Raw genomic sequence first — 19,761 nt, forward strand, 5'->3', positions numbered from 1 at the left:
TCTTAGTTGGTGGTCCTCGAATCATTTGGACATTGCCGCATTCTCGCACCGACAGTACGACTAATGTCTAGAATTCTCGCAAGATGGCGTAAGTACGGATTAAGACAAAAGTTATGGGTGCTCCATTGCGTTTGGGTTGATCATCTTCCCGTGATCTTTGCTAAGCTCCTGTTGCTGACTATTGCAATCCATCCCTGCGTACATTCGCCAAGGGTGAGCTCATTCGTGTGACCGTCGTGTGTACACTTCGCTCGCATTCAAAGTCATCGTGGTAATAAGCCTTGGATCACGCGGTAGGTGTGCCAGCCACGTTATCGAAGACGTCTAACCTTGAAGCAGTTGCATGCGGGGGATCCATTTGCAATCGAAGCCGTAGTAGCCGCCGGTTAAGTTGTGTACAAAAAATAGACATACTCCGGTAGCGCACACGATCTACGGGATGGGATGATGGATGCCAATCACTATTCTGCCAAAGAGCGATCATGTACCCTGTTGATGAACGGTCGTGAACTGCACAATGGGTCTTTCGAAGATGATGTAAAGATCAAACTGAAATTATGAAAAATATATGCTGAGAATACTACGAATGACTATTTGAATGAGGATCACAAGATGTGATTTTGGAGTTCCAATGTCCTCAGAATATCTATTCTTTATAGTCTGACAGCTTTACAAAACCCATCCGTCAACATGCAACAGACGCAAACTTGACCGACTAATCAAGCACCGGTTAGGGATGTTCGCAGTTTTTGACTTCCACCTGACGCAACCCTCGTTGAAACCCCTTCCCTTGAAGAAGACGAAGGAACGTCATGTGTCACGGTCGTGGTTGGGTTTGGTTCGGTTGCGCCGTTAGCATTCCTTAGAGATTATCTATTTTTATCCCTCAAGTAGACCTAATCCTCCTCGGTTTGGTACAAGCGGACGAGACGAGCACTCACTTTGGCGGGGGAACGAGGACGGTTCCTTCACAGTTCCGATCCATGGAGGAAGTCTTTGAGCAGTGCTGAAACACACCCGCAGCGAACGTTTGAGCATTGACGTTTCACCATTATTGCTTATGCCGCCCTCGGCTCAGATAGTTTTAGTCCGCAACACCGCTACAAGCACCCTGCACCTTGCGCATTGATCTTGCGGATCCGGAAAACAACACATGACTTCCGGAATGCTCTGTGAAAACGGGGTTTTATACGGCCGTTCGTTCGGTGGTTTCCGTCATTGAGAGCTAGTAGTGGGTTTTGGCCGTTTCTTCCTCCCTGCTTCCTCGAGATGATGAAGGGTTGGAGTCGTGCGTAGTGCATCATAAATTTCACCCCCACGGCACTCGGTTGGGGGTCCGACCCTCCCTCCACACTGTCGCCGTCGTCGTGTTCGGCCTGATCCGACGGTGGTGGTGGCGGCGTAACGAAAAGGTGAAAATCCGTACGATTGAGACATTAATTTCGGCAAATTATGACGCTTAATGGCGTGTGGAGGTGAGTGGTCCATATCGTGCGACATTTTTTGTTGTTGTTGTTGTTGTTGTTGGGATGTAACGTTTGCTTGTTTGATTTTCATACTGTTGGTGGAACGCGTATCGCGTGGATGAATGGAACGTGCCCGTCAAGCGCGAAGAAGGTGCGTTCGCCGGCAGTTGGTTTTGTCGGTTAATATTTATGTGTGTCGGTATGGATCATCGTGGGCGAACATACATAAGAAAGCCCTCGCCTAGTGCGCCCTGCCTTGGCTGTAGTTCCTGTTCTTCCGGCTGCGCCGTTGGGGTAAATATGTGTCGGATCTGGTTTACGGTGTCAGGGCTCATACGCATTCACGACCAGCTGCTCAGCCGGTGTGTGTCGTCGCGTTGTGCGACGTTAGACTCAGACGTTACTTTCCTCGATAGTGCTCGCCACCATAGCCGTAACCTGGCAGAAAACCAGCTGGCCTGGAGGAAGTCAGCCGTGACATTCACGTGGTGGATGGTTTTTGAGATTTAGGTGTGATGGCGTGGACGATGACATCGGCTGTAGTAGTAGTACGATCGGTACCGAGCCATAACGCTCCGCGCGGCATGGATTCGTCACCACAACCCCAACCACCGACTATGCCAGCCATTGGCCGTTAGCCGTTGAAAGAGGGCTGACTGCAAAAACAGATTGAGCGTGTGTGTTGTCAATCTGTTTGCAAAAATATATAAATATTTTAGTAACGTTTGCTACGAAATTGGCATGCGAAGGAAAATTGCTCCTGTAATGCAAAACGGGCCCCAAAATAAAGAAGAACGAACCGAAATAGCGATTTAGCTGTTAAAAACACATCAACGCCTTTAGGTAATGGTTGTGGTTAGTACTACGCTTTCTTTAAACATTCTTCTTTCGCATTGAAGATGTTTTAAACGGGGCGACACAGGAAAATAAATAAATAAAAACACTCCGAAACGCTGAGTAAATGAAGCCATTTTAATGAGACATTAACGGGTGGAATGGCGAACAAAAAAAAACAACCTGGTAACACAAGCATCAAGTTAACGACACAAGCCCAGAGCAGCGAGAGAAATATAATCCTTGTCCCACACAACACCAACCGACTCACAGAGTGATACACGATCGAGGGAAGTTTTCTTCAGCGCACCGCGACTGCAAGGGAATTGATGAGGTCGGGGTTCATTAACGACCGATCTTTGGTTTCGCGTGCCGATTTCGCGTCGGCACAGGTGGCAGGGAACCGTCGAGCGGTAAAATAAAGCAAATAAATGCGTTGGATTAATCACCGAAATGTGGGCTCGCTCGGTTGTGTGGGGGAGATTCAATGGAAGTTAACCAAAAATGAAAAAAAAAAAACGCCTAAAGGGAAAATAAATAAACATGCTCTCCGGTTGTGCAGGTTTCACGCCTTCGCGTACACCCCAGCCGCGCTTTAACCGGTGGTTGATGATAAATTAAATTCGCAAGATGAAGCGCCATCAGTGCCCCCCACCCGGGCTACTTCATCTCGCAAGCAAAGGGGCAGGAAGTGAGAGAGGAATAATCGGAGGCAATTTTTATTGAATGTTTTATTGATTACTCGGAAGGAAATTAGTACGCCAGGCGAGAGTTGCATACGAAGCTTGTCTGATGAAGATGTGTAATAAATCTTTTTTTGTTGTTTTATTAATAAACATAAAAGAAAAAGGTTATCACAGCATCTTTCACTTCCATATTACCCTGGCCAAAGGTGGAAATAGTCGTCGTAAACTGAATAAACAAACCATAAAGACAACGGACGGCATCAAATTCTTCCAGCCGTCCTCCAATTCGTTCCACCCGACATCGTTCGGTCCCGGATAAAGACAACCTGTTTGGATATTCAAATCAATTCGCAACCGACATCAAACGACATCCCCGGTATTCGACATCCCGCGTGACCGAAGAAGTGGGAAGCTTGATGAAACTATTGGGGATGAATTCTTCGTGAGGCCTTTTCTGAGACCGTGCTCCGGTCGATGCTTGGGGAATAAAACGATGTGCTAATGTATGTGCTGATGGCAGCACGGCAGCTGCGGATGAAAATGGAGACCGTGATCTAACCACCAGCTAATGAAGAAGGGTAGAACAACTATTGTTAGCGCTTACTGACCAGGTGAGTGCCAGGGTGTTACGGACGACGGACGAAAAAAGCATCATAACTTAACCTTTCGCCCGTTGACAGCATGCCGTGTGTCAGATAACCATTATCATGCATATAAAGCGATCGATTATCGTAAGGTTTACCTTTTTTTGTGTCGATGCCATTCGATGGAAGAATTATTGCAACCCACCTAACTGCAACCAGTGTTTTCGCGTTGATTTGATCGTGTGGTGAAAATTATTGCGAAAAGTCGAGTTTGGGCCTCATTTGCATATGCGGCAAATGGAATGTAAGATTGTTTGTTTAATGTTATCAACGTTATAAATTAAGTCGGAATTTGTTTGTCCCGGGTGCCGTATTTTGTGAAAGTATGTTTACGGACTGCAACCACAAGCCACAATCCATTGAAACAAAGGGCTTGTTAACATTTTTAATCCGATTAGAACCCGGTCTTAGAATTCCTGTTGCGCGCAGTATCGATCCGGGCAGGTTTCGTTTTAGTCAGTAAGCAAGGCGTGGACCGACCTGCCTTTGCGATGGTTAAAACATTATTGTTTTGTATACATATTATCCAAACATTGTAATGAAGCATTAGAATTTAATTGCATGACGAAAATATCAATATCCTGTTACTTTTACTAAAAGCTACTTAATCAGCATATGAGTGTTATTCGACTGTTATAAAAGGATAAAATGTATTAGAATTCACTATTGCAACAAGTTCTTTACTATTTCTATTGAAGGATCGCCAAAATCCTTGTAAACATCGCTTCGGAGAGTTTGAAACCTTACAACTTCGAAAATCGTGGTAGAACCTTACAAATGTTCTTGTTGTTATCTTTACGATTACTACTCTACGCACCATTACTTGCTGCTGTTTATGAAACCATTTTTATAAAAAAAATCGTTGAATGTTTGCATAAAATTATCATATTTTATCAGATTAAAAGCATGAGCAAATAAAACTCACTCAACAAAGGTAAAGGCATGATAAATACTTCAATCGTATTAACTGGCTGATAAATGATTCACCGCTCAATCATTTGAACCAAACAATGTGGCTGTGACAAGAATTCAGGTTCGATTTCAGCAGGGTTTTTGTTTCCCCAAAGGGGCACAGCGAGCGATGTGAGGTGCGGTTTGGGGTCGGTTGTGCAGCGCAGAGTGTTAAATATCGGCGTCAAGTAGGTGTCGAACGGTTTTACAATAATTAATCCACCTCCTCCACCCTGGCTGGCTGGCCTTTTTGCATTTTATTATAGCAAGCTCACAAGAAACATGTCGCGACTGGAACTCGGTGTGTTTTTATTATACTCTTTTTTTTTTGTTGGGGTCCGTGGTAACTCATCAGTCATTCGAACTGTGCGTAAAGATTGTGATTCTTGCGGATTACGTATCCACCATCGGGGTTTTGATGTGCGCGCGTTACAATCACCTCGTCACGTTACGGCACGTCAGGTCGTTAAGCGTAACGAGATACTTTGGCGGTGTACGTGAGAGGCTGTGGCGTTTGATTTTGTTTTTTTTTTCTTCAATTCAGTGCTGTTGCTCCCGTTCTTTGGGGGCCGTATTTTGGTGTTTTACGGCGTACCGTTCCAACCGTTGAAATCAACCGTTAAAAGCAGAAGATTGAAAAATGCTAAATAGTGTAATCCATTGGAATCGTCACCAGCGTATGGAATAACTTATTGAACACAACTTGTTGGGTTTATTACTTTGGAAACTGCTTTAAATCTTCAGTTCCTCTGGCAAATTATTGCTGTTGTAAAAATAGTAGTGCAAGAGAAAAAAAAAAACAAAATATTTATCCTTTTATACACAATGATCGGCATTTCGCGATGGGGATTGGGGATGCATATTTACTTCACCCATTGCACCATCCGTGTACGTAATGTATGCAGTTCAGTGCACCTTGTACAGTGGAACGTTTTCATGAAGGTGACTGCCGGTGTATGGGCGTTGTTGTCGTGATTTAATTCGGATTGGGTCACACCTCGCAAGGTATGCAGGCGTGCAAAGAATGTGCCTCATAGTGAAGAGAAATGCCAGTGTGTTGCATGCTGGTTTGCTATAAATCGTGCCTTTAATTTGTAATCAATTGATCGAATTGCGCGTGAGTAATTTCCCGGTACAGCCCAGGATGGGCGGGAGCTTTTGAAGGTTTAATCGATAGTTTGCTGGTGAGCGAAGGTGATCTAATCTATTGGAGTGCAGTTCCTAACTTTTTCTAATGAAAGTATATTGAATGTGAAGTTCGTGGAGCATAATGGACAACTGTATTGTGATTATCCAAAGAATTCTTGGTTGTTTTGTCCTCTCAGCCCAAGGTGACGGGCTTGAATCTCTCAATATCGTTCAATTCTTGAACACTAAATTTCACTTCTGAACAACTGATCGTTATGTAAATAAGATGATCTGATTAAATTTTCCCTTTCTGATATTTAGTGGCTAATTGTCAACGACGTTTGTGTCTCTGTCTCCTATATTAGAATTCCAGCTGTAGCTCATTGATAGTCCAAGTATTCCTCTGAGTCTCTGAATATTAAAACCTAGATCTTCAATATTACCACTTAAAGATTGATTGACATTGGCAAATGTCAGTGTGACGTTACATATTGCGCCATCTATTGTAAAACAGAGGAAACTAACAACGAACCTCAAAATCAAGCAGTGTCTATAATGCACCGAGAGCATTAAGTTTAATAATCGACAAGCTCGTTTGGATGTGGTTCGTTATGCAACACACACACACACACGACGTGAAATAACCATCTCAAGAAACTACCTTCCGTTCTAGAAAAACGTGCTAATGCTTCGTAATGTTGTTGTTCAACCCATTGCAATTCGCGTTCCCCTTTCGGTTTTCCGTTGGTGTGTGAGATATGGTGTCTTATGCTAGCGGAGTGCGCCTAATGTTTCGTTCGTGCCGTTTCGGGAATGCATCCGGGTTGTGGGTTATATTTATCGCATGGCTTCCTTTTCCCGATGGCAGAACGGGACGATTTATGCGCGATTATTTATTAGTTTCATTTCCTAAGTGATGTTTGGTGTGTGCTGGTTGGTGGTTTGGTTTGGTTTTTCTTTCGTTCTTGGGAGCCGCGAAAAAGAAAGTACTTCGTTCTGTGTTCTGTGCACCTGTCTTGGAGATATCTCCTATCTGGTGTTTTGCTGGTGCATGTTCGTGATGACACTTTGTGCATGTTTATTGAAATGTGAGGGGGTAGTTCTTTCAAGATGAGTAATGGAAATAATGTTGCTGTTGAATGCAAATGATATTTAGATCGAAATGGAAGCATCAACTTTTCTATTTCCTACTGTTGTATACTCCAATGCCATGATCTGTTTGAAATATGCATCTGTCTGCATGCACTTTTCAAGAGGTATATTTCAAAGTATGATAAAATACATTGTAGCTATTGAGCGGGGCTGTTCGCAATGTACACAAAACAACACAGGGAGTTTGTTGTCTAACATGTCAGTCACCACTATCAGCGGCAGCGACAGGTTCGAAGCGACTACTTGAACACAATCCAAGCCATAAGTGGAGGAACTTTGTAATTAGAAATAAGGATCCGGTTTTACCGAGCCCCAACAATATCGCTCCAAATACCGAAGCAGAAAATCGGAGTACACGGCAACTTAAAGCACTCTGGTATTTTTTTCTTTTTAATTCACAACTTTAAAGCTGCTTCTTCGTGTATTCCCGTGCGCGGTTGTTCGTTTTAAGTTGTTTGACCTAGTTTATAGGTAACCGGTCTTTCTTGGGATTTCTTGTGGACCTGTTCTTATCCGGGAGCTATTTTCATACGTTGTTTCTTGAGTGTTTTTTTTTGTTGCACGTTTATTCTAATGGTGGTCTAATCGTTTTGAATACCGCACGCCATGCGCTCGTCCTCAGACTCTTGGAACTGTCCTCACGCAGGGCCTTGGACGCGGGGCAGATGACTCCGTTAAAGCTCGAAGGGTCGTAATTACTCGGTGTGTGCTATATCGTGTGGTAGGGCTGGTATGTACTTCAGTTTAGTGCACCGAGCTGTAGTGTAGGCTTTGTTGGGTGAAGAAGATAATTGAAAGGTACCAGCGCCAGGCAGCAAGTGTGGTTCTTCTTACTGTGTCCCCCTCCACCAGTGAAGCATGTTTTAGTGGTCCGCCGGTCCGGTTTAAAATGGAACGTCCGATATCCGGTTGGTCACTGGATAAATGGGTAGCTTTTAACGATAAGCGATAATTGGAAGTGTCGTGCAATGGGCGATTGAAAAGGGTAGGTTATTGATTGATAAGTTACACGGATAGCCACCAACATCTACTAGAAGCAATATTCAATGAGGTGAATGAAATGATAATCAAAGATAAGCAGAAATGCAGCGGTGTAGGATCGATTCTTTTTGCATAAATCTAATAGAAAAAGCAAGGGCTATAGATTAGTCATTAGACAGAGTAATCGGTAATCCTATTGGCCATTCGATCGGACAACTACAATCAGTTATTGCTCTCCGTATCTACCGATGCGTACTCACGATATCTCCATTATGGGTGGTGATGGCGTTTTATCTAGTTCGAGGGCTTCTAATACGGGTTACGGGCTCGATGGTTATCCCTGGCCGGTCGTGGTCATCGCAACAACAACGGCAGTAAGAGAAAACCCATTACTGGGGGAGGAGGGAGAGTGCACACCACTGTGGACAACACTTTATACACGATTCATTAACATCGGCAGCTCGTCAGCTCTGGCACAGTCCGCTTCAATCCCTGGTCACCCGTATAGTATCCCGCATGGGTACGAAATAATATCGCGATAGTTGTAACGGTTACGGCTGTGCCATCTCGCGGGTATAACTTTTTATTTTACTACCCTTCTGTGCTATTGTGGCGTGTGTGGCGTACTCCATGTACATCTGGCGGGGGTTTGCCCTGTTATCTTGCCTCTGACACAGCGGTTGTGCACATTAGTCGCGTGATTTAGTCCAAGTTCTGTGGAACTAAACAAGAAATGTTGGATTCCAGTATTGCATTAAACTGAACGACTTCACGCGATGACAGTTACGCTTAATGACTTTGGTTAGTGCGCAACGAGAGTAGTTATTAACGAGCAAATATCGTTCTTTTGTTTCGGTCGCTTTGGAAGTTGACGGATAATATTTCCAGCGGGCCAAGGCCTGGTCGCGGGCCACAATATGTCGAGCTTCATTAAAGTGAAGTATCCAGATGGTTGTGTAGAAATGGCTCTATAAAAAAGGATATAAGATTCTTCTAATTAACTTGAAATGTAATTCGAAAGCATCAATATTTAGATGATGGAGATACATAATACTTATATTACTAGGTTTTTTGTTTATTTATTTCGTTCCATTACACAACTTTCGCACAATAAATATAGTGCAGGGTGATTGCACTCACCCTTTACCGTTACCATTTTTCTGCTCCAGTTGCAAATTGAGCGCACAACTCGCGGCCGGCCACAGTTACTAGTGTCAATATCAACTCCCCAGCCACGGGCTGTTCCCAGCCTCATTCAAAGCCAACCTCCCGTGGAAAAAAAAGCAGTATCGATTACAGTACGCGTCCAGCGTTTGCTGGCGATAATTGATTTAATCACTTGTTTGCTCATGCGCCACCTTCAAGTTGACGGGCACGGGAAGTCGCATCGACGCAGATCGGCGCCATTATGGAGCGCGAAGCAGGCGACGCCTGGAGTTTGTTTAGTTGACCATTTAGCACCGGGGCGCGAAAGACATCGGGTTGTGATGAAGCTGTCCCTTCTACCTTCGGTCACTGTGAAGAGCACTGCTGTGGCGTTGGTGCTCGATGGGTTTGGTTGTGGGTTTCGCGGTTTTTCACTGTCATTTGTTTCTCCATCATCATGAGCTGAGGTTAGGTCGATGGTGATTTGTTTGAGGTTGGTGTTATGTGTTTTTTTTAATGCAGTTTACCGAACCATTTGATTAATTACTTCTAGAGCGCAGCGTACCGTGAGAAATGTGAACATTGCGCCGATGAGGGACAGGTGTAATTGAATGTACTGCATAAAGTCAGTTATCTTTGTCCAGGTTCTTTAGTTTGTGTAATGACTCGGATAAAATTCGGATACGAAGATCTCATTGGAGAGTTTTGCATTAGCTCCAATTTAAGAACAACACAAAATGACTCGCTCAAAACACACACTAAAAAGATGCTAAAATCAAATTTAAATCAAACACGATGTACATTTCTTGGCAAGAAATCATTTTTGTTAACCGCAAGACTTGAACTAAAGCAAAGGCCTGCGGTGTCTTTTCTTAGCCCTCCCCAACTCTGGAGCAACGTTTGATCACTACCGAAATCTTCAAGTCTTCTAGATCCGTGTCGACTAGCTGTGTCGAGAAGAGGTGGAAAATTAAATTCAAATTCAATAGCGTTTGCTTCTGATGGCACCGTCACACTCAAGACTTCCGGCAAATTCCAGGAGAGCCATCGGTGGCATTTATTCTTGGCACCTTTGAATGCAATTCGCTTCGCTTGTGCAAAACCTCATCTTCAGCTCCCAAACGTCTTTGAGCTATGTGTGTCACATCCGTTTGTGTTTTTTTTCTTGCTCTAGTTTTGCTCCTGGCTAAAAAGGATGACTTCACGCGCAGCTAGTTCTGTGTGTGAGGTTTCGAACGTTTGAACGTTTGTTTGCCAAGCACTCTGCTGGTTGTGCAATATCTATTGGTGTGGTTTTTTTTCTATTGCATTAGACGGTACCATCTTCAATGCTCCGTTTTTTTTGCAAATTTTCAGGACGAAAGTTTGCCTTTAGCGACTGACTTTTAAGACCATGTTCAACTTCATTTCCAAATGGCTATGTTATCCTCAGTATTGTTGGAACCAGAAGTAAAGGTGAGAAATTTTAAGGTGATTGGCTGCTGCGAGTGATTAAATTAAACATTATCAACCTTCGGGAGTCAGTGGCAGAATGATTAAAACAGAATTAGAATGTTCTAGACCACCATTCGAGAGTAGCCACCTTTTCAATGGTTAGAATCCTATTAAACGGGGCCCCAAATATCATGATCCAGCAAAAGGCGGTCTCAGGTACGCCTGCATGCCTAAAGGTACCTGTACGGTTACGTTTGGTCAAATTATGCAAGATGAATCAGCAATTTGGAGGTCGAAAGAGATATCCTGTGGATGGAGTTGGGGATAAAAAATCACACTACCTTGTCAGTACTGTACTGTGATACACAGAAGCAATGGAACACATTTTTTGCCACGATGATGGTGGATGTCCCGCGTGTGTGGTAGAAATTGTTGGGGCCGGTCACGCAGCTCATTCCATTATCGTTCCCTTCGAAACTGGTGAACAACACCACATGGGCACGTCGGAGCTTTTTGATCAAGGTTAATGCGAGGAACGTACAGTTCGGGTTGTAAAGGTTCCGGCTGGATGTTATCATGGAGCAGTTCCGGTTTAGACAAAGTTTGAAGAACCTGGTCTCTAGACAAGGCGCGTTGGTGACTTTGGGTTGGTTGGATGGTGGGTGTTTGACCAAACGTTTATGCCGATTCTTCAATATTTCGGGATATGATGGAACGTTTGGTGAATGGTTTCGCAGCTGATTCTATCGTTGATTTGATGCAACAACGACAAAGCTAAAGGCGATTACAGGAGTTGTCTAAGAACTGTTTCATAAGCTAGCGAAGAGGGAGGACGGTTGGTTGTCATCAGTTGTTTGGTCAGCTGTGTCTGAACTCTCGAGGCACCAGCAAGTTGAACCGGCAAGAATCGTCTGGAAAATGAAGATGTTGCGTTCTCAATTCCTATTCGTAACTCCAAGAACCAAAAACTAGCTATCCCACCATCTTGTGAAGGCGAATTTCGTATGGTACGGATATTAAGGTACGGATTTGTTCGTGAGCCGAGCACATGTCAAGATGTTGTGTTGAGGAATCTTTTTTCTCCAACATCCAACCGAAAGTGGATCAAATCAATTCCCTTTGACCCGTTCGGTCCTTTGATCCGGATCGGTAGTCAATGGCTACGCCTCACTGATCACAAGCACATTTCGTAAAATCCCGTCCGGTTCCACAATGGACCTGAGAGGCGGATTAGATTATCGTTCTCGTCGGTGTCCTGTTCGGTTGTTTGTTTGCTATGCGTGTGCTACTGCTAGTGGCCACCGTGCCACGGGCGGCAGGAAAGCATCCATTAAACGAAGTCAACACCATCTAACCGTAACAGTGGAGAGTAGTCGGTTGTCTATTGTCGTTGTATGTTTACTCTTTCACTCGGTTCGGTTGGTTGCGAGCCCGGGAGGGAGCCGTTAATGCTGCCCTCCGGTGCCGGGGTTCGACCGGTAGGGCAAATATTTGCCGAAAGCAACAGAGTGACACCGACGCTCAGCATAAATCTCACACATCGCTAGGTGTGTTACCCCTTTTTTTTTTGCTTCTATAGTTTAATGCTTTTGATTTTTTTTAAAGCGACCGTTAATGTAACTCCTATTCCACTGGTGCATTGGACACAGAGTGTTGTGGGAGGTTGGGATTTTTTGAGTCTCAAAAAGCAAACACAATCGATGTGGCGTTTGCCGACGGTTGTATAGATCGATCTTGAAGCTGAATCCACAGTACCCCGGATCATGGGTAGCCAATATCCATCACGCAAATCTACAGCGGCCATGAAATCCTCATCGTACGCCTTTAAGGATTGGTTTTATGTTAGAATGTTATCCGAAAGATTATTTGCCCCGGGTAATGTGTTCGTTTTTGAATGTTGATACCCATGATGGTGCTTTTGCGTGGATTTAATTTAATATCCGGTTCGGTTCTGATTTTTCTGCATATTGCGTATCGTTACGGTGCTAACATTGCTTCATTTAAGCTTCAGTGAGACTACGGAATACGGATAGTATAACGGCGTTAAGCTTGTGCATATGAAGAGCAACCGGTCGGCTCGGATTACTTCCGTAGAAATTGTATCTGAAGATGCGCAACTGCGCGTGTATTCTCGTAATTAAAACCATCTTCTTCTAGAGTGGATGTGTGTGAGTTCGTATCGCATAATTAGAAACGCTAGATTAACCCTTCTCGTCGCGCCTATTTCCCTTTTTTTTTGCTTCTAGCGAACGCCGGTGAGTGAGAAAGGAAAGCAGAAGTATGGGTTTCCTTGTTCACCGCAACTCCAGACGGCTGTGCGGTCTTATCATTATGTTGCGGATTAATTGGTTTTGTTAAATCTTGTGGAATGCTAGCCGCCGAGGACGGTTGGTCGGTTTGTGGTGATCGCACTTGTACCATGTGCTGGCAGTGAAAGTTGCGTCGATGGCAATGGAGTGTTTTGGTTGCTAATGGTGCCTTGCAGTGAGACTAATCGCTGTAGACAACGGCCCAACGGCAAAGGTAATGATCGGTTCGATACGAGGGCGACGCCCGGGAGAAATGCAACTGACATCGAACGAGCTGTTGCGAGTCGATGGTTGGAGGTTCGGGATTGAAGGGTATTGTGTTTTTGAAATCTGCATTAGTTTGATTATGTTTATTATCTAACAAATGTAGCAATAAGAGTAAAATCATGGTTGATAATGTAGAGTGGGATATGGTTACTTACTTGTGTTGCTCTGCTCTGTATCACTTTTGTACCGAATGTCGTCGCCTTGGTCATTCTTGTGGTCTTATTCTCATTTATCACATACTATTTTTCATCTCTGTCCTAAGGAGGACTTTAGAAGACTTGTATATCAGGACAGGATTCTATTATCCTTTCAAGTCCTCCGCAGATAACCTAATTCCGGGTTTAATGATCTAGACCAGGGGTCTCCAAACTGCGACCCTCGAGAGCCTCCAGCTTCCAGATCCAGACTAAGACTACTACACAATAGACTTAAAAAACCTTAATCTTAAGCTACAGCGTGATAAATTCCATTCTTCTCACATGTTGGTCTAACTGAGATTAGACGACGATCTTCGATGTATTAAGTTAAATGTCGAGGTGCTACACCACAGGGTTGAGGTGTCCAATACGCAGTGCAACAGCGAGATCTTCGCACATGCTTTAGAGGTCCTCTTCATAGTGAGTTTTCCATTGTCTTTTGACACATTCGTCAGAGTTCCTATTCTTTAACCTTGGACATTGCCTAACAATCATTGGTGTATACATTATGTAATTCTTTATATCTTGGATATTCGTTTAAACGAATGCCTATAAGTCTAAGTTACTATGTTCTCGTAATGTCCTTCAACACTGGATAAATATCCATGAAAAGCGCACTGACAACTTCTGTTTATTAAAAATTTACTCAATCTGGAATGATGTTCCTACTTTTAACATTGTACTTATCACCCTATAATTCCCTCTCATCAATCGCAAGCGTGATCACATTTCAACGTCACGTTCATGCAGGTTTGTTCCGTTGAATACACTACCCAGTAAAACCAATCTCGAGCAATGGACAAACAAACAAACGTAACCACATCGATGGTCGGGACAAACGATACACCTTGTGCACCGGACGGCGGTACCTGGCGCAGCTTACCGTATGTCAGGTTTGGCAAAATTGTGGTCTCAACCGGCCCCCGGAACCGGAAGGAACACACAAGCGTGCGGAGTGTTTGGAGCGTTCGGTTCTGGTTGCCGGTGTTAAGAAACCGCATCCACTTGTAATGGTTTTGTCTGGTGATACAGCTCCGGGAGATGCACTTTTGCACTCCGTGTCTCGTCTTTGCAAACCCCCCCCCCGGTCCCGGTCTCGGTGTTGCTTCGTATTGTCATTGGCGTTTTGTGCAGGGATGCAATTAACTTCCTGTCCAGGTCCGATCCCGTCACACCTACACACACAACCAATTTTCTTGGGTTTGGTCTCCATTTTGGACGCTGATATTGACGGGTGTTGCGGTTCACTTCACCTCAACGGTTACGATCGATCGATTTTGTGTGGGAAGGTTCTCCGAAAGTCATCAGGAAAGGAGTTTCATGCGGATGGGCTCTACCTGCAGCTAGCCTTATGGCAGGTTTTGCGGTATTCTAGGCAACGTCGGACCAGTGGCAGAAATGCGTTACGGTACAGCAGTTTCGCGAGCGAAGCAACATGAATTTGAATATGTAAGCAACCGAAAGACCTAACCGTACGTGCAGAACCGTGCAGTGAAATGAGTGTGATTGTTAGCGGTAATTTATTGTCGCGATGAATTTGATTAGGACGCTTTTCTGCCAGAACCACACCTCGTCTAGGCACTGTGTGACTATCTTACCTTATATAACACTCTAGGGCTTCATATCGTCTTCCGTTTTATTGTGAATGAAGTGAAGAAAAAACTTCTTTGTGGGAGGAGAATTTCTTTTTCCTTTAGTCCTCCAAAATATAAAAAAATGTATGTCAAATTATCAACCGGCGGCCGGTACGTGTTCCACAAAGAACGCGAATGTCATCTGCCCCCGTCCCTCCGTTTGCCAACAATTCTCCTTAAGAATGTTCCTAATGTTCTCCTCGAGAGCGCTCCAAAAACTTCCACATCTCTTCTTGTGCCTTTCGTGCCGGAGTCGATTATTTGTCCGCCATTCCGGAACCGCCCGAAACCATTTAATCACAATGAATGTCGTCTTTCACGCTCCGCTAAAGAGCAGGTGGTTGCGAATGCTTTCATGTTGGTGCCGTCCATCCCTGCCGGTACTTCGCGAACTCTGCGCGGGACATTTCGTGGACTTTGGTGGCGGTGGTGGTGATGGCAGCTAATTGCCTATATCATTATTTGGCAATTATTACGCAAAGTGCACGGGTGACACACGGGGGTTGGGAATAGATATGAGTACCATGAGTTTCGGACGGAGCCCCGGGGAAAGATTATGTTTCAATCAAAAAGGTATGTATAGGGCCACCGTTTGCTTGGTTTGGCAGACCTGGCCTAGTGCTTTTTATTTTCGCTTTTCGCTTTGGTGTATGATATTAAATCTGACGACCATTTTGTTAACGTTGAAGACGCTAAAACCATCGATCATATTCATGGAAAGCACATCGATCATTTCTTTGGGTGGAGTTCTTTGGGGCTGGACGGAGATTTTGGAGGTTGGATTATTATGCAATAAAGCAGGATTACTGTGAAGCTTTCCATCCGATAAAGGCACAACTTGGTTGGTTAGATCTTATCGGATGTGGCAAGCCTAATAATTTGTAATAATTATGGCAACTTTGGAGTGTTGTTATCTTTTAATTTAGAAAATTTGTTAGTTATTACTTGTAAAATAAGATTTTTTAGAGAAAATTGGTATGGAATGTATCGCACTCGCTTTTTACAGTGGCTACTTTATTTATGCTTTTAAATAAGCCTTTCCGTAAACCGTAAGTGGATACGAAGCTGTTCGAGTAAAAAATTACGAGAAGGACTCGGGCCGACCAGAACGGCAACACGTTTTCCCATTTAATTCAATAGACACGAGAAAATGCAATCGGTCGCTTCACACGCACGCACGTGAAACCGTTTCGCCTTTCATTTCGCCACTGATCGAACCGTGATCCGAACCGATGTGCGCTGTTGAATGGGTGCGCGCAACAGTGGCCTGCTGTAGAAAGGCGAGAGGCGCAAAAAAAAGGAAGGAAAATTGAGAAAAACGGCAAAAAATCGTGTGAAATGGGAATCAACCGATTCGGACCCAGGTCCGTTTCTTTGTGCACGCTGGAGCTAATCCTTCGAGGCCCTGCTTCCGGGGTAGGGTTTCCTTTTTGCGTTACGGGGGGCGCTCTCTAATCCCCACCGGCAGGCGTTCATTTTAACGTACGTATTGTCGATAAAAGGAAGGTCGGAGAGACGCACGACGGGTGTTGAGGTACGGTCTCGGTAGCGATGTGCGCGAAGGTGAACTTAATCTACCCGGAATGGTTAGTGCTGCATGTAACATGATTACAGCGTTTCGTTTTTTTTCTTTCTTCTTCTGTGGACCACTTTGAATTCGGGACTTACGATCCCGTGAATGGGCAAAAGCCGGAAGGCACGCCACAGTATTGTCGGGTCTTTCTTATCCTTCCTCGCGCCTAAGCCTTGGGGGTGATTTTATTTAAGAACAAAATTTACCGCACGATAGTGTGCGGCTTAAGAACTATCGATTTGGGGTTCGTTTTTTTGGGGCTCGATCCTCCGTCCCCCCGTCCGTTATATACGATGATACTGTGGGGGTAGGTGGGCGTAAAGTGAAATGACTGTAGTATATTTATGCTCATTGCACGCGTGCTGAATGAGCCACGAGTATAAGGATGTTTTATGTTTTGTAAATGTTGAACATTGGAAAATTTTGACCATAAAAGGTGCACATGTATTAAGGTTCTTCTTAGATAATACAAATTTCTTCCATTTCAAGAGGTTATGTAAGTGGTATAATTTATTTAACATTAATTTTTAAAAGAAGTTATAATATATGATTCATTCTGAACATCTCTTAAGATGTCGATTAAAGCCCAGAGTCAAAGTCTTCCCAATTAAAACAACAAAGACTTATCGAATTTCTCATAACACTCATAAGAAATTACAATTGAGAGGAAAAAAATCCTAAAAAAGTGCAAGATTTATATCGATAGCGAGCTTCGTTCATAATGAAACAATTGTAGCGCGCCCAAAAATACTTATCGACACATGGGCTCTAGCCCAACCATTCTTTGTTCCTCAAAGAAAATTACTTCTCCTCGAAGTGGTTGTTGACAAATGTTGCAAACCTTATCATGACAGCGCGCGGCCCGGTGAATATCGGGTATCGTTTCTTTTCGCCTTTGCCGTAGAGCTCACTTCCGTTTAATCCACTCAATCACGTCAATCATCATCCTCCCGTCTCGGCATTCTCGGTCCCGCACGCATGCGAACGCGTAATGAGCCATAAGCAAGTAAAAGCGGCTAACAACTGTTACGCCGGAATGTTGAGCATGAAGAGTGAAAATTGTGCTTCCACCGAGTGGTGGCCCGAATGAGGGGCTGGTAAAAGTGTTTTTAAAAATTTCAAAAACCATCCGTGTTCGATAAAAGGATGTGGCAAACTTTTGCCCTCCTTCCATCGAAGCCGGAATCGTTTTCCCTCGACTTCGAGTAGCAAAAGTGGGTATTGGAAAATTGTGCCGAATTTGCAAACCGGCAACACAAAGCACGCAATCTTTCGATAAGCAGCTTAAAATGCTTGGTGCCTAGGAATAATATAAATCAATTTTAAGTGTAGTCTATCTAAATGGGATTTTTGTTCCCATTATGAACTAGGCAGCACATAATATCGATTTCGGTTGAAATGTGAATATTACTCTGGAATTGTTTCAATTGGTGTGTGTTCAATGCTACCATAACTATCCTGCTTATTTGACTGCCAATGCAATTTGCACACGGTTACGGTGCTTACGGTTAATGAATACGCCGGAAATATTCACTTTTCATCACGGCGTTGTGATTGATGCGAAAAGAGAATAATGAGAATTTCTAATAATTAAGAGCAACCAGAACGAGAAATGGGGAACATTTTCTAGGAAACTGTGAAGTTAATTAAATGTTTAATTGGTTTTGTGTTGGTTTTTTTTTGCTTTGATTTCTTCACGTTAGCTTCATTAATTACTTCGATTGCATATCGCTGAATTGTGTCTTGGTACTCCTGTAGGTATGCAATTGTATGTATCCGTTATCCAAGAACTCGAACCATTTTATACTTTTTATAGTATAAGTTAAAAGAAGTTCTAACTGTTGTCTAGAAATAGTTGGTTGTCCGGAAACGTGAACCATAAAGATAATAAACTTAAATGACAAAATTGATTGCATACTTTTAGGCGTTATAAACCTATGACCTTTCATCTGAGGGAAGTTTTCGAGTGTTTCTTTATTTCTCAATTCATTTTCTCAACTTGAAGGTAGTTTTTTTGTACTAAAGACTATTTTTCTTTGAACAAAATCGCTGTTCAAAAGAAGGAGAAGCAAATTAATAAGAAGTAGTAGTAAGAGACGAATAAAACAACCAACTTTCTTCTAAAATTTAAAATTAAAATTTCAATCCACATTGAGTACAATCTTCTTCTGTACTTTGGTTCTTGACAGCAAGATTTTTTATGTCTGCAAATGTGCTAGACAAAATGCAGCTTTTAAAAAACACAGATCTGACGCTCCAGAAGAAATGTGGTCGGTTGAGTGGAAAAAGAAACATGAACGTACAGAACGTGCCAACACTTTACCTACCCCCCCCACTGCATGACGGTACTGAAACGAACGGAAACCGATACACCGATACGGTATCATCGCTCAATCGCTTTGCCGGTTTTACGGATGAAACATATCACCGTTGTTTGATGGATTTCATCAAAGAAATCGGCCAGAGTGTGTCCGAGTATGATCCAAGCCGGGGCAAGAGAAAAAAAATCGAACCGATTGTTGACACAAGCACGTTCGTTTCGATCGTTTGAGCATAATGAGTTTCAACACCCGTACGCCCATCGTCACGTAACGTCACATCGTTCCTGTTTTTTCTGTTTTTTTGTTTAATCTTGCGTCCCACTTTTGATCGGAGGTTGAAGCAGTTTCAATCTTCATAAAATTAAAATTCGATTGCGTGGAAAGGGTTTTTCTGCAGCACTGTTTGCCCATCTTGTTTAGGTGGCGGGGATACATCTTTACGGGGTTTTTTTTATTTAGGAATACGAATACGGGACGCTCATGCTTGGAAATAAAACTCGATGTGTGTTGTTAGATTGGAAAGACGGGACAAAAAGACGCTTTAATTGAATATTCCCGGCAAATGAAACAATGTGAATTTGATGAAAGTGTTTGCTGTGTCGGCGGGAGGAATGTTGGGTAAAGCGCTTGTCGAACAGGATGGAATAGGAATGGTTTGGATGTAGGACATACATACCGGGTTTTGGAATTTTATTTTTCCCAGAATGAACGCAGCAAAAAATAGGAGAAAAAAAACCCTGATTTGGAAGCATTTCCCCCATCGGCACACAGGTGGGCACACGCTCTTGGGGAAATTCGATATATCCGTGCTAAACATTTGCCACACCAACGCTCTGTGGCGATAAGTGATCGACCGATGGCTGTGTTGTTTGTGATAAAAAAAAGGGATTTCGATACGAATACGAAGTCCGGGAAAATCCGGGTACCGAAACGGGGTGTTGTAAAGCGATGGAAGAACCGTCTTATCGCCTTCTGTTTGATAGATGCCACACCGTCTGCAAAATCCACCTGAGGTGGAATCCTGGTGGAATTTCCTTT

At 43.5% G+C, this 19,761-nt stretch overlaps 1 protein-coding gene across 5 annotated transcripts in view; it reads left to right on the forward strand.

Annotated features, from left to right (window-relative positions):
- LOC128298762 (heterogeneous nuclear ribonucleoprotein L) overlaps nt 1-19,761 on the forward strand; it is a 180,293-nt gene that overhangs the window by 32,879 nt on the left and 127,653 nt on the right. The window lies entirely within an intron of this gene.

This window comes from Anopheles moucheti, chromosome 2 (assembly GCF_943734755.1).
Source record: "Anopheles moucheti chromosome 2, idAnoMoucSN_F20_07, whole genome shotgun sequence".
NCBI classification, from domain to species: domain Eukaryota; kingdom Metazoa; phylum Arthropoda; class Insecta; order Diptera; family Culicidae; genus Anopheles; species Anopheles moucheti.